Here is a 16,730-nt window from a genome sequence, read left to right as displayed (position 1 = left end):
TACAAGGAGCCTGCTTACTCACGAGTTGCCAGACATGTGCTGTGATTAGATTTGCTTCATGAGAAGGCTTATGCTATTGAAGTAGTTTTCACTTGTGCATGTGTGTCTCTGTGTGTGAGTGTGCGTGTGAGTGTGCGTGTATGCTTATAACAATAAGCAGTCGATACAGTGGTAACTTGGATTTGGATGCCTTGAGTGACACAGAAGAGAGAGCTAAGAAAGGCTTCAGCACACAGGAATTCCCCAGCCCCGCCCAGTGCAGAGGAAGCTTGCAGGAGTCTATGTACAGGCTGGAGTATGATGGGGAGCAAGGCTAATAATGCAGGGGGCAGTGTGATCCTCACACATGTGGACTCTGTGAGTCTGCAGAGCACACGGATCCAGTCTGGACAAGTATGCGGCACATGGCAGGTGCTCAAGAAACAATCGTGAATGGATAATACCTTACATAAATGTTCCAGGCTGGAGACAGCCACTCTGGTTTTTCATTTTAAATTACCTTCTCCTGAGTAAATAGCTGGTTTCTACCTATGTGTTTTTGGAACACACATATTGGAAGTCTTGAGTCATATTTAAGTTGCTTTGTGAAAAGTGGTGGCCCTGGGCCCTGGATGGCTTTGAACTCATTCAGTCTTCCTGTCCCAGCATCCCAAGGGCTGTGGTTCCAGGCGTGTACTATCATGCCAGGTAAGTCTAACTTGTGCCTTTAGCAACAGACACATAAACGTCTCATGGGTGATGCTGTTCCCAACAGTATTCAACTACGCTTGCAATTACTGAACACGATTATGATAAGAGAAATACTATTTTCCCTTTTTAGCAGGGAACTTGGCTGGCTGCCCCTACAGCATTCACAAAGACACGAAGCGCTTTGCTGATTTGCTGGGACTAGTTCTTGTCATCGGAGCAAGTCTCAGCACGGAGAACCATGAAGGAAGCCCAGGTTAAAACCTGGATCTGACTCACTGCCCAGTTTTAAATGTGGCAGCTCACCACACACTCGCACTGGGGGAGTTCCCTCCAAAGGCAGTGACAGGGAGTGGCTGGCTCACTCTGATCCTGCATCTGTAGGAAGCTGCTATCCATGTCGTCTTGGGAACCCCAGGCCTTACCCACGGTAGAGGTGGCTGTACCACATCCCATTTCAGCTACCCAGCGGTGTGGCCTTGGCATACTAAACTGTGTGTTACTTATCTGACAAATATCACTTGGCAGGATTAGGAGGGATGTTTATGAAGTGGCAGCATACAATAAACACAGCAACACCTCGTTGGCAAGCTACGGCTGTTTTCTTCTTGTTTATAGGTTAGTACTACTGTTGAAACCACTACTGGGACAACATATGTAAATCATTTTCCAAAGCAAGCCAATGCGGGAGTACAAGATGATCACAAAGGAAACGGGGCAGCACCCGGAAGCATGCTTGCAGAGATAATCAATGGTGTTTACACACTTGCACAGGCTTTGACATTTTCTTGAATTACTGAAAGAACAAACATGTTAAATCTCTCATCTGGGTGAAGACCCGGCTCGTCTGGTTTTGGAAAGGACACCTCAGGTCTTTCCGCAGTGCTTCCCTGCTGCATGGGAGCGCTGCACACTGAAGTGGGATCCGACGGGAACTGGTCTACTGACCAGGTTCAAACCAGGCCAAGTGCCGTTGGTGGCATTAGATTTCATGACTGCCCCCTTTTTCTTTTACTTTTTTTTGGGATGAGGAGGAAAATGCTTTTAGTATCTTCCTAACAGTAATCAAATCTAAATCTGTTGTTAGAAACCATGGAGATGATCTGTTGGAGATTTTCAAGAGGCTGTGGCTGTATTTAATCCAGAGGATCTACTTCTAATGTTACATTTGCTTTGAAGAGGAAAACTACATAGCATTTTGCATCCAGATAGTCTTCAAAATCCACAGTTTGGAGCTTTGTTCTCTCAGAGCAGTAAGATCATGATGTATTCACCTACTGATTACAACAAGACCTTCAGATAAGTTAGTTAAACAACAAAGATTTTGCAGGATTCACACATGTGATTCTGGAAAACTATGAAGGACTAGCTTACCCTGCTTGCCAAAGCTTAGTAGTCAATTATCCTGTGTCCGTTTGACCTATCTGCAGATGAAATTAGGGCATTGCTCAGTGGCTAGCTTGCCACAACTGAAACAACTACACATGGAGGTACTGATGCTCATCGCCTTTGAAGTGGAATGGGGGTACTGTCAGGAGCAGATCTGTCTCGTAATCAAAAGATCTTTAAATAACGAAGTGATTTTAAATGCCATATTCTGTGGATCTCTGATGCTTTTGAAGACCATTATCTATATATACCATAAGTGAATTATTAAATATTATTTTTAGCTATTTACTATTTGAATAGACTTGAAAACATTTTTATTCTAATTAACTAAATTAGAATTTCTCTTCCCAGCAGCAGGGGGAGGTTTGCACGTGGTTTCATATTTAAGAAACATGGACTCTTGGATATCTTGCATGAAGTACTGCTGAATAGCTGTTGGAAAATATACTCAGGTCCTTTCCTAACACAGGCAGGTGGTGGACAACAGGGGAATTTCTAGCTGGCCAAGTAGAACTACAAACTCCATACATTCTTTACTATTCCTTAGAAAACCACAGGAGTTAAGGAGAGCTGAAAATTGATTCTGAAAAACCAAATCCATGATCACTAACATCCCCAAAGCGCAGAGAGACTCATCTTGTATTTAACTACTGTAGTTAATCTGGGTGGCTCAAAGTTTTATGAAATGGGTTCTTTCTCTGAATAGTCAGAGAAAACTATGTCAGTGTGACCTGTTTCCTACCATCTGTGGACTGCACTGTGACAGGAAATACTGACTCTCTAGAGGTCATCTCTGGTGTAAATTTTAAACACTGATTCATGGTTAAATCTCTTAATAGTCTAGGCCCGATAAAGGGGTCATGCTAAAAGGCACTCATGAGTAGAAACTGGTTCACTCCCTTTAGTTCACAGAGATATCAGATTTTACTGCTGAGGCAACACAAGTGTGTTAAGCACATGCATTAGAGACTAGAAGCCATCACAGGTCACAGTGAGCAGCACTGTGAGGACCATCTCCCCGGGGCACTGCAGTACACATGGTAAGAGTCACCTTGAAATGTGGTTAAAAACTTCACCTACACCTATTCTGAGGGTAGGGGAGAAACAGAATTTAGATTCCTAGGTAATAATAACAAATGTCACACACAGTGTTACTCATTCACTAACACAGAAAACAGATACACAGACTCACAGCCTAACATTAGGCAGAGCTTGGAGAATACTCTGAAAGAGGGGAGGAGGGATTGTAGGAACTGGAGGGGTCAGGGAAACCACAGGAAAACTCATAGGATTAACTAACATGGGCTCCTAGGAGCTCACAGAGACGGAACCGCCAACCAGGGAGTTTGCGTGTAGACCATTTACACACGTTACAGCTGTGCAACTTGGTCCTCATGTGGGACTCCTAACAATGGGAGCAGGGGCTGTCCCTGACACTGTTGCCTGGCTTTGGGACCCATTCCTCATACTGGCTTGTCTTGTCCAACCTTAACAGGAGAAGATACATCTAGTTTTCTTGCAACTTGACATGCCATGGCCTGTTGATCTCCAGCCTGCCATTTTTTGAAGAGAAATGGAGGAGGGGTGGATGGGTTCTAGGAAGAGGAGAAGTGGTAAGGAGGGATTTAGAGGAAAGAGGGGAAACTGGGGTCAGGATGTATAATAAACAAACAAAATGCTACCCAGAGCAACACTGAAGAAAAAGTAAGAAGGCTGTTCCTAACTGAGCAGCTTCCTGGTAAGGGCAGTCATTTATTTAACTGTTTGTAACTTGCCAGGTATGTCTGTCAACACTCAACTTCATACATACGTGTTAAGGACATTTTACTTCCCCCCAAAGCAATGATTCACTGTTAGGACTTATGGAGGAGCCATTTGGAGAATGGACTTCTCATCCAGTGTTTTCTTTAACAAGCTGTTTAAGCTAATCTGTTATACACTTTCCTGCACAGTTACCACACTGGCCTGAGATCCAGGGCACATGAGAAACAGCAATAGAAGACAGACAAGACAGAAGGCAACAGCAAGAGGCACTTCAGTCATGCCCAGACCCCAGGTTTAAACCACAGACATGAAGCCAAGACAATGTGATTTTGCCAGCACCCACTAACCCTACTGCAGTGTGCCCTGAGAGATGCTACATGGCTGAAGCACTAGACGAGGACTTCGAAATAGCAACCGTGAGTATATTGAAAGACATTAAAGAAGATATGAATAAATCACATGAGACTGCAACACAGCTCCTGACATCAAAGTGGAGATGGAATCCCTACAGAAAACCAAAGCTGAACTGGAAATGAGAAACGTACAAAGTCGAATGAGAACCTGCGAGGGAGAATCTCTGCACGAGAACCCGAGACATGGAAGAGAGGCTCTCGTCATAAAACCTCCGCGCAATCTAGGACGGCATGAAAAGACCAAATCTATAGATAACAGGGATGCAGGAACAAAAAGAAACAGGCCAAAAGCTCAGAAAATAGACAAAGTCATAGGGAAAAACGTCCCCACCCAAAAGAAGTAGATGCCTATCGAAGTACAAGAATCATACAGAATACCAAATAAACAAGACCAGAGAAGAAATTCCCCACAGTACATAATAACCAAAACACTAAATTATGAAACCAAGAACACCTCAAAGGCCGTGAGGGAAAAGTCTAAGTAACTGTAAGGTAGACCGGTTAGAGTCATCTGACTTTTAGGTGGAGATTCTGAGAAGCAGAGAGAAGGGTTTGGGCACATGCTCTACAGACTTTGGGAGACCACAGACGTCAGCACAGACCCCCAATCAGTCGATGGATTTTACCATTCCATAATAAGATCAAATGTAAGCAATCTCCTGTATTTGCTGGCCTTTCATTGAAATTTACCTTTGCAGGTCACAGCTACATAACATGGTGGAAAGGTTTAAGGGGACAGAGTGAGCTTATGTTGCCTAAAGGATTCCCAAGAGGCAGCAGAACTAGTGACACCGATAGCCCAAGATAAAATACGCTGGCCCCACGGCAGCACTCCACAGAGGTGCAGGGCACGGGGGCCAAGCACACAGCCACCATCGTGACCACACAGGTTCTGGAATAACCCTGCGTGGGAACTCGAATCGCTTTGGGACTAACAGCTGCGGTTAGGTGATTATTTAGAGGCAGTGATAGTCCAAGCAAACGATGAAGTTATTATTTACTTGCAGGCAAGCTTTTGTCCTTGTGACCTTATTTTAACACGTATGTTGACAAGTTTGCACCTACATAATAACGATGTGTGACACAATGACTTGTGAGATGCTTATGGTGAGAGAGGAAGAGGAAACTATTTTTGGTTCTGTGGAAACACTGGGAAGTATTAGTTTGTAGTTTGAGTTCCATGGCCTACTTGACACAAACCAAAACCACAACCGACACACTTCCAGTTTACTGTGCTATTTCCATTAACCTTCTCATCATGGAATTTAATCTTTCAAAGTACAGTAAACAAGGTACACATGCACGTGCGGATAGATCAAAAAATAGTGTCACCCTTTATGTACCAGGTCTTCTGCTGTACACGAACATAACCTCATCTTTCTTTTGAAGACTCGCCTGTGTAAGAGAAAGCAACAGGACTGCACGAATCCCAACCCAGAAGTCACATGTCTGAAGGCAGTGCTGACAGGGAGACCCAAAGGCAGGCACGACATGGATCTACCGCCAAAGTCACCTGTAAGGAGTGTGACAAGAGCAGGATTTCAAGCTCCGGAGTAGGCTCCAAGGGACCTTGCAGCTTCCAGTTTGTCTTCCTGAACACACAGGTACCATTCGATGAGTGAAGTCTAAGGGAGGGAGGGGTGAGTGTGTGTGTGTGTGTGTGTGTGTGTGTGTGTGTGTGTGTGTGTGTGTGTGTGTCCTAACCTGCTGCAGTCAGGTGAGTACGCCTTTACTACAGTCTCCAGTCCAGTGGAGCCAGGCTAATGACCAAAGAGAAGAACAGTAAAAAATATTCAGCTGGGCTTAAGTAAGTTGCTAATGATTCCCCTGATTTGGGTTGCAATGACAAGTCGCCGTGGTGAGCTGCTGTGCTTGGGGTGACAGGTCGGTCATACTGTAATAAATGAAGAGCACACCCCGTTATTAACAGCAGTGAGAACCACAGCTCAGCAGGATCAGGCAGCATGGCAGTTGGAGAAAGCCCAGCCCTCAGCAGGGCCGTCCTCCTTTCCAGCCTCACGAGCTGCAGGTGAGGCGGGCTCCTGTTTACCTAGCTTCACCCAAACTGGCCTTTAAGGCTTTCTTTGCACTATAACCCACCAGGCCATTTGAGTGTGACTTCTGGTCATGCTGGCTGGAGCAGCCCAGCCCCAGCAAATGATTCTGAGGGGGTTCCTCCCTGACTCACCATCCTCCAGTGCCACTTAGCTCATGACTGTAAGAGAAGAAAAATAAAAACACTTGACATACTGAAACCTGTCATTTAGAAGTAAACCCCTTAGAGGGAACTTTGGAGAATTTTTGTTATAAGATTAAGACATATCACAAGGGATATAAAAATCAACCCAAATATCAATAAATTTTAACTAGTGTTCGTGTATAGTTGGTATCAAAAAAATCAGGAAAGCAAACACTTTACAATAATTTCACAAAAATGATTTAAGGTTTTCAGGGAGACCGGACAGAGAGAGTACATCCTTCAAAAACTCCTGTTTGCTTGGCAGTGCACAGACAGGCATAAGTTCACAGTCCTCGCTGTGAGCTGCCATTACACATCACTAAAAGAGTTATTCAAGGACATGTTCCTTTTAATGTAAAGGGGAATCTGGAAAAAAGGACAGGAGGAGGAGAGAGGATGGGGCAAACAAGGGTGGGGCAGTCATGCCCACAGCAGAGGATGAAGAGGGCAGAGACACTTCTCTGCTGATGACCGCAGCAGGCGCATGGGCGAGGTTATAGATTATGATGACCACGCAAGGTATCACCCTACTCACACAGACCGGGCAGCGTTAGAACAGACTGTGGCAATATTGCTCTCAACAGAACCCGAGAAAGGGCATCAATCAAAAGAAAATGTACTATTCTGCATTTCTAAAAAACGGAATGCACCGCAAAAGATATGCTAATGCATCTCAGAGCACATGCGGCAGACTCAGAGCAAGGAGGCCTAGACGTGCTGCAGGAAGGGAAGGCCAGAACCCGGCCATCCACGCCTGCGCAGGACTGCTTCCAGAAGGGTCATGCGCAGGCCATGCAAGCGCAGGCCATGCAATTGGTGACAGGTCAGCAGCAGCCGCACAGATGAAGACAGCCTCAGAAGCCGGGCTGCAGTGGCCAGAGGCCTACAGGCAAACAACAACTCCAGTAACGGCGACAGGGAGCATGGGGGCCTTTGAGTATTTTAATAATAAAATCACTAATGGAAGAGAGGGTCTTTAATCCAACCTGTGTAGAAACGAGCAGAGCAATTATGGAATCACACACTACACCTGCATGCGGTCTGATTACCGCAGCGTGGTGGTCACTTTGGGTAGCAGTTCTGTCCACTTCTCTGCTCAGCTTATTTGAAACAAAGTGCCTCTGGGAACAGGCTCTTGGGAGCAAATGTGTCTTTGAGAAGGAACCAGCAAGTTCTCCTGGCCTTTTCAGCTATAATCTCAAAACCAATTATCTTTTGTAAGGCTAACTTGCTTAAGTTAATGCAGTGCGGACACACTGTGACTGACTATTAATACGACTCTTATGCAGATAAACCGCTGGCTTTATTTCCTGAGTGTTTCTGTGATCCATCATGTTATGTATACAACAGAAGCAAGGATTACCAAACTACCATGAAATTACTGTCTAATAGCATGCCAGGCACCTGGAACAGTATGTACGGTTTCCTTAAGGTCTGGGCCGCGTTTATGAAAGGAAGTAAAAAATGAATACCAAAATGGCATTAACACTTTAAAGAATGTGCACTGTTTAAAATAAATTACATGCACAAAATAACTTTATTCTTTCTTCTGGTAGTAAAAGAATAGATTCTTATTTTTATTCCAATATTCAAATTTTTTATCTCTCTACAACTCAGCTTCCAAAATAGTAACAAAGAATTCCACCCATGATGAACTAGTAATAGCTCAGGAAGATGAAGAATGCTTTTGCTTTTTCATGAAAATGAAAGACTTCCTACTCCTAAGGAACAAAGAAAAACCCCAAACCCAAAAGAATCACTCCCTAAAGAGCGAGGGGCAAGTAAGGGTGCAACAGGTGACAGCAGAGGAGAACCGGGTGCTGAGTCAGTGTCTTAGTGTGGTTAGGACTGTGGCAGACTCATGTACCTCCTACCTGTGCACACATGCTATTCCCACACCTCCTACTGTCTGTACCTCCTACCTGTGCACACATGCTATTCCCACACCTCCTACTGTCTGTACCTCCTACTTGTGCACACATGCTATTCCCTTACATCCTATTATGGTTGTATTAGGATAGGAGCCTTTGAAACAAGATTGGCCGTGAGTGTGGAACCCTCATGAATGGGGCTGGTGCCCTTAGAGCAACAGCAGAGCTAGCCTTTTTCTTCTCTCTGCTCTGCACTTGAGAAGATGGCTGCTTGCAAACAGGGAAGTGGGCGCTCCCAGGGAACAGACCTGCTGGGCACCTTGATCTTAGAGCACTCATCTTCTAAATGTGAGAAACAAATTTCTCTGGTTTGTAAGCCACCCATGTCAGCGGTTCTTCATTTCCTGGTAGTCTAAACTTAGTCAGTGATTAAGAGAAAGAAGTCACAAAGTGAAGCTAGAAGGCCTGCAAAGGGGACAGGACGTATAGGAGAAGGAGGAGAAGGATTACGAGAAGGCTGGGGTGTCATTCAGAGTGAGGAGACAGTAACCAGGATGTATTATGTACATGTACACTACTGTCAAAGAACAAACAATAAAAGCTTAAAGGTCACTGTCGAAACTGTACAGTAGAGGAGGGCAGACTTCTCACCCATGAGGACTCCTAGGTTTAACAAAGGGACATGACAAACAAGGCAGGGTAAGATCACCAACAGCAAAATTCCCTGTGCTCCTAGCACAGAAGAATGGTGTTCCTTTCTACCAGGGAGGTTCCTGCCTCTAAGAGGCTTACCTGTGCAAGGAAGGACCAGGCTTGCAGAAAAGATAACATGAGTCCACAGAGGGCCCCAAAGACAGCGTGGGAGAAAGGAAAACACTTCTGTTGAGAAGAACCTCCCTGGCCTAGTTAACTACAGAGAGCCCACAGCCACGGTTAGAAAGCTGTAACCCAGCTAACAGTTAACCTCTCACAAACAACAGAGCTGGAAGCAGAATTCAGGCCCAACAGTCTACATCACGAGCATTAGACAGAGGCTCCAACTGGAGTCTTACACAGTTTGCTCCTTATCTATGCATTTGGTGTTTATGAATGGCAGATACCAGAGTCTTTAGTAGACCTTACGGAGACAGAAATTGAAAACAAACTACGCACAAAATACAAAGATAAATAACAGACCATGATGGGGCGTGCCTACTTCCCACATATGACCTTTACCAGTTCAACCATTCCTACAAGAAGGTTCAGACACTGGAGGCTTATTTTTATTAATAGTTTAATTTCTATTTAGAAAAATTCCCAGTGATTTTATAGTTACACAACTAGTCTGCTCACAAAGGTTTCCCTCTGCTTTTCTCTATGACCCAGAGAGGTGACATTCTGGTCACAGAGACACTTCCAGAGGAGTGCAGTGTGGTTCAAGAGCTACCACCCTTTGTCTATACTGGCATTTACACTTGAGAAGAGATTTGTTAAAGGTGACAGAGCTGAGTATAAGCTAGGAAGACATAGAGAAGGTGGAAGGGCAGCTCAAGCTAGGGTTTTGTTCAATTTATTTCCTACATAGAAGGGAGATTTAACTGCTCTGGTTGTGCACAGCTGAACCAGAGAAGGAATTCTGTACAGCGGCTGGTGTCATGCACAGCAAGATGTGACTGGGCATTTCTAGAAGAGCTCCCCTGTTTTAAACATTTATAGGAATGTTTGAAATTATTGTGCATATGATATTCCTTTCACAGAAGTTACTCAGATCCCAAAATAGAAAGGAGGGAGAAGTAGTCCAAACCAGTGTGCTGACACCCAGTAGGCTCAGGAACCCTTCTCCTCATTTGACTCTTCTTGGTTTCTTCCCGTGAGGTGTGAAGACAGCAACATGAAACCTGGCATCCGAATGCCTGAGAGGCACGTTACAGTTCCACACAGGCTTTAAGGTCAGGGGAAGAAATCTGCACAGGACACCTTCCATCCAGTGCATTACAGGTGAAGTCAGTGAGCACGTTCCCAGCCTAGCCAGTCACCATATTTGATTAAGACAGAGACATGTCATTCAGTCCTTTCTCCCCTCTCAAGCATGTGACTTCCAAGACTCAAGCTAGAGCAAAGGGAGAGACTCCGGCTTCTGTCACATTAGTAACCACTATGAGAAAACGGGGCAGCAGGTGAAGTAGAAGGAGCCAATGGGCTGTTAAGGGGCCGATGATCCGCTCTGGATCACTGTGACGTGTACTTGATTGGGAGAAGGGAGAAGCCTGGGCTACTCCTGCTCTCCAGCCCATGACTCATTCATAGTTCTGACCTTCAAATGCCACTCAAGTTGGTCCTTAAGGAAAAGTGTTACTTTCAGCACCTTCCATCTTGGCCATAAGCCTTGCAATGCATTTTGGGAAAAGAGGATTCTATTGACAGATTTTAGAATCTGTCTAGTGTTGACTATACCACCAATTACACACCCACATCGCCACAATTACAAGCGTATAGCTTTAAGAAGTCAACTTCACCTTTCCCCTGATATACTGTGTCCCTCATAAAACATTCTGCTCTTTGAAGAGAACAACTCTTTGCCTTGAGAATTACGGTCAGCATTCTCATCCACCCACTCGGTCACCCAATAACCAAGGTGATCTCTGTGTACACATCAGCGGGTACGGTGGGGTTTGATGCGCACGATTACAATGTAAGGAAGGATTGGTATGGTGTCCGAAAAGCACACAAATGTCCTGGCAGCAAGAGCACAAAGATTATTCTTGAAGTTTAGCTTCGCGGTCCATTCCTGTAATTCTAACAGTAGGGCTGAGGCGAGAGGCTGCCATGAGTTTGAAGCCATGCTGGGCTGTCCAGGAGGTTCCAGGTGAGCTTGTGGTACAGAGTGCAGCCTTGTCTCAAGCACACATCCTGCAAGAGGATGCCTGGTTGGTGAGAACCAAACAAGCTAGGAAGTGAGAAGAAAGGTGGGCCTCTTGAAGTCAGAATATGCTTTAAAATTCTACTTAAAAAGCTGAAAAAAGGTTGAAAATGACCCAATACGTTTTTCTTTCACAGAAGTACCATGTTTACTGTAAACAAACAAACAGACAAACAAACAAAACCTTGTAAATATAAAACAGGGCAGAGAGAGAGAGAGGACAGAGGACCACCACCATGTAACTATCTAGAGATAACAGCTGTCAATAGCAGGATGGTTATGCCTGAGTGGTTTTTTCCTACAGTTCATTGTTCACGTGCTTTTAAGCAAGTGATCAGCACTGTCTACCTGTTAACCCAGCAATATATTAACTCTCCTTTTCATATTACTCACCCAATAGTCATTTCAGTGACATTTTTGAGATTATTTTAACATCATAACTCATTTTTAGTGAGTATTCTGAAACTCATGGACAGATACACGTTTATTACAGGTATTTTCGTGTATCTTTTAAGAATGTGACTATACCCAAAGGACTCTTTACAGACTCTTTTACTTATAGAGATACTCACACATTCGTGTTCACTTACACTCTGCTTACAACAGCAGGGAAGCAGAATCAGCTTAATTACATTGTAGTTCATTCACACAATGAAACTTACGTCTCTATAAACAAAAATGATGTCATGAAACTTGCCAGAAATGGATGCTGGAAGTGGGAGAGGTTATACTAAATGGAGTAACCAGGCCCCGAGAGAGAGACAGACACCACCAATATATATTACATCTGTGTGTGTGTGGGGGGGGTGTATATGTGTGTGTGTGATAGATTCAGAAGGACTACTGTACACACAGGGGGAGGGCAGAGATCAGCATGGGAGAATCAAGCAAAACGAGCGTGCATGGCAGTGTCACAGAGGATAGAGAGGAGGCAGATTTTAACCAGAGGAGAGATGGGCAGTAGGCTCGGAGTCATCAGAAGCTGATACATGTGAGCAGGTGGACACTGGGACAAGCCTCAGGTAAAGTGGGCCGTCCATTTTTAAGGGGACCAGTGCATACTCAAGCTGACTGTGCAGACACTTGAATGCTAGCTGTTGTCAGAGACAAGGTACAACCATGAAGAGAGCTGAGACAGAGAGTACTGACACAAGATGAACCAGAAGATGAACAGAAGCTATAGCTCCAGCAGTCTAGAGAGCTCCAGTGAGATGTTCTTCCTGTCAACATTTTTGTTTTCTAGTCCACTTCAGACTCACCTGTGTCCTTCTGTCAAGTATGAACTACTTTCACAGAGAACGCCTTCCCCTTTGCCCACTTCCCTTCATCTAGCTGAACCTACTCGCTCTCCAACACCCGATTCGTGTGTCGTCGTCTTTAGGAGATCTCCCAGATATCAGCACACATGGCAGCATCCTCTCTCTGAGTGGGAAGTACAGATTTTTTTTTTAAATCTGTCCTGATATGTCATGAACCTTTTGTTTAACTCTGTCCTGATAGGTCATGAACCTTTTGTTTAAATCTGTCCTGATATGCCATGAACCTTTTGTGTGTAGATGTCAAGGCCGAGCAAATGCTACATAGTCATTCTTAATTGATGGTTCATGAATAAATGCAGGAGTTCCCAAGTTCCCAAATGCAACCCCAACCAGGCACTAAAGGGAAATCAACCTAATACTAGAAAAATTCTGGGTAGGCAAACTGAAACCCACAAGTTTAGAAATAATGAAATTTTACAGAAACAAAGCCACTAAGGAAAAAAAATCAATTATTTCTAGAAGCCCAGTCTCACAGTATAAAATCTATCAAAGCTAACAGGATTGGGGCCCAGGAGAGGGTTCATTAGGGAGCTGTTTGAGATGTACCACATAAAGATTATCAGAACTCAGTGCCCGTGATCAAATAAAACCACGAGCATTGTCCACTCCAGCAGGAGATTCCAGAGAAGACAAATGGTTTGCAAAATTACAGTCCTGGCATGACAGATCAAGGGGAACGGAATTTAAAACAATGGCATCTTACAGCCTTCCCCCGTTGCTGATCACAGCAGTAAATCCCATTTTAAAGTGTTTTCATAGAAATGGTTGCTAAGAAAATCTATGTAACACTGAAGTGACAGCAGATATAAAACCATAACAGAATGTCTCAGATGATAGTGGAGATCTAATTTAATCTAATCGTGCATCTGTTTTCAATCGATTGGAAAAGAGGAGGTCTTCCACACTGACTGGCTCAGACTGGAGCCAGGTCTATACCAAGAATCGCCCACTGTGACATAACAAGTGCGCATTTACACAGCTTAGTAGTCCTGGGGTGGGGTGGGGTCATGGGCTGTGTCTCAGTTTAGCGAAATGTACTTACCTAATGTGTGTTCTACGCTAGCTTTTCCACGGACCTCTTCCATCATCAGCTGAACAGAGTTCCTGAGCCCAGAGGCCACTCCAGAGTGTGTTCTCTCTCTCTCTCTCTCTCTCTCTCTCCTCTCACACTCTACTGTAGTCTCTGACTTTGACAATGTACTTTTGGTCTTTTTTGCCTAAAAATTCCTTGAATTTTGGTCATGCTCTTTTCTTCTGACCGTAGGATCTTCCTAAGTGATCTTGTACACCAGTGGTTCTTACCTCTTAAGGTTGTGACCCTTTGATACAGGTCCCCATGTTGTGGTGACCCTTCCCCCAAACCAAACCTTAACTTTACAGTTGTTGCTACATTATAACTGTAATTTTGCTACTGTTATGAATCATAATAAAAACTGGTTTTGGAGACAGATGTTGGCCAAAGGGGTTGGGAACCATAGGCTGAGAACTGCTGCTGTCACCTTTATGGCTCTGCGACCAACAAGCTCATGGCTCCTGACTCTCTAGTCCGTTCCATGGGTTTCTTTTATTCCAGTCTAGCTCACTTTGCATCACTGGTTTATTCTAAATGGAGATTCCTTCAGTCTGTGTCTGTATCTTAGAAAATGATATTTCTAAAAGGTGAATAATTTGGTAATTTTCAAATATGTTTACTAGGTTCAGGTTGCCTTAAAATCTTAAATCCCTTAAATTTTGCAGAAATTCTCATCATTTGGATCAGTTTTTCATTATTTATTTTAAAATATTATTGTGTTGTAGTGTTTGCATATGTGCATATATATACACGTGCGTGGATACATGAGTGTACATGTCATGGAAGGCAGAGAATAACTTTCAGGAGTCACTTGGTCTTCTCCTGCGTGTTTTCCAGGATTGAACTCAGACCACCGGAGCTGCCTATCTTGCTGGTCACCATGGAGGGCAATGACAAGGCATGTTTACGGTTCCAATAGAGACTGCTCAGGAAGCTTGACTCTGGAACAAGGGCTATGGCGGCAGCCCACTGGGATAGCAAAAGCAACGTCTCCAAGATGAGAGGCTGCACTTTACCAGTTAAAGCAGACACAGAATCTAGGTTTGATTCTGTTACTTAGTGTGGCCTTCTTGGGCCTCATTTCCCTTGTCTGTAAATGGGGACAACTCGATAATTACCTGCTCCAGGTGAACATAAGTGGATACAGTTTAGAGCCATGCTGGTAGATGGTGACTATGAGGTTATCTTTCTCCTATATTTAGAAAGGCGTTTTCAAATTTGTTTTCATAAAACCAGATGTTTAAAAAAAAAATCCCATGACATCCTTTCCTGTTTCCTCTGGAATACTTTCCTGAGTCTACACACCCAGAAAATGGAAATAAATCACCAGATAATATTAATGAACAGATTGTAGGCAAACTTTTAATTAATGAACAGATTGTAGGCAAACTTTTAATTTTTGTCTTGTGCTTTGAAATGGGTCTCCCCACATAGCCTCAACTGTCCAGGAACTTGCTCTGTAGACCAAGCTGTCCTCAAACTCACAGAGATCTGCCTGCCTCTGCCTCACAACTGCTGGGATTAAAGACGTGCACCATCATGCCTGGTTAGGCAGATGCTTTAAATGAAATCTCAAATGAATGCCACAGTTTATGATTCTACTATAAAGATTTGGTTTATAGGAGAAATGTCACCAACACAGTTTGATAAAATTTGTTTCATGAGATCAACAGGAGAGCTTTTAGTTCATCTTCATTTTGACTTCTAGCTACTTAAGAACACTTAAGTCTAAAGAGGAAGTGTTTGAATCTGCATTACACTGCATATACTGCTACGTGGTCCCTTGTACTTTGGTATTTTTTCTGATCTACAGTTTGTTACTCCACTGGTAGCTGTTTTTAAGATAAATATCCTGAAAACTCAAAATTAGAGAATGTAATTCTAAGAACTGTACATTCTGACAGCTTATTTTAGGGTGTAAGCTTTATTAGAACAGAGGTAATGGGGCGCAGAACACAGTGATGTCCACAACATGGCACACAATGCTGCAGGCCTCATTGTCCCTGACACAGAGCTAACAGGCAGGGCTTTGAAAGCCTGAGGGAGGGCTGTGGTGTGAGGCAGGGGGGTGAGTCCAGTGAGTGCATACATACAGAGCATACATGCTCCAATGCAGCATGTCCTGAACTACACTGACCTTTTCCTCCCAGCAGTGCTAACAATCATTTTTAGAGTGTTACATGAGTCTTACATGTGATATCTGTATTTATTAATGGCATGTCTTGATGAACTCTAATGAGCTGGTGGTGTTGGAAAGCCTCTAGCCCGTGTTTATTAACATTTAAAAGGTGTTGCCTGCTGTGGGCAAGGGAAATGTGCAATGTATTCATCTCTCCCATTTATGCAACTAAAATTACTACAGTCATTTGATTTCTGGTTTTTAGTTAATCATGAGACAAGAAAACTTTCATAAATGGCTGTAAACATATGTAATGGACACAGGGGAAAACCAAACACTACTGTTCTGCTAATGCTAAGTGGCCATAAAATGAGTCCTAATGACTCTGGAATAGCACAGATCAGGTGTTTGCTCAGCCATTATTAGTGAAGCCTCCTCCTGTCGTGGATGAGAACAGACACAGAGACCCACAGTTGGGCGATGTACAAAGACTGAGGAACACTCAGTCCTAAATGGGATGTCTCCATCAAATCCCTTCCTGATGGTTCAGAGAACCCCAACAGAAGCGGAGGCAGAAATAGCATAAGAGCCAGAGGGATCAAGGACACCCATATAACAAGGCCCTCTAAACACAGCAGGATCACATAGGAGCTCACAGAGACGGTGGAAGCACTCACTGGGCCTGCATGGGTCCCAGTGCTGGGAGAAATGGACATAGGCCACATCCCTAACCCAGGAGCTATGTCCAGTGGATAGCCACTTGCAAATGAAAAATCGCTTTTCTCCAATGGATCTCACTGGGGATACAAAGCACTTTTAAAGGCAGGCCCCATGCCCAGCAGTAGAGGGCTAACATAGACAAGCCCAATGGTATCTTTGGAAGTTCTCTGTCTCATAAGGTAAGTCAGGACTTTTTATCTTCATTTTCTAACCTTTCAGGTTCTTTGAGTATACATTA

General features: G+C 43.9%; 1 protein-coding gene across 1 annotated transcript in view; it reads right to left on the bottom strand.

Moving 5' to 3' along the window:
• Fer (FER tyrosine kinase) overlaps positions 1 to 16,730 on the bottom strand; it is a 252,057-nt gene that overhangs the window by 7,882 nt on the left and 227,445 nt on the right. The gene's annotated exons all lie outside the window — the stretch shown is intronic.

This window comes from Rattus rattus, chromosome 4, assembly GCF_011064425.1.
Source record: "Rattus rattus isolate New Zealand chromosome 4, Rrattus_CSIRO_v1, whole genome shotgun sequence".
Lineage (NCBI taxonomy): Eukaryota > Metazoa > Chordata > Mammalia > Rodentia > Muridae > Rattus > Rattus rattus.
This window is presented reverse-complemented; position numbering and strand designations above follow the sequence as displayed.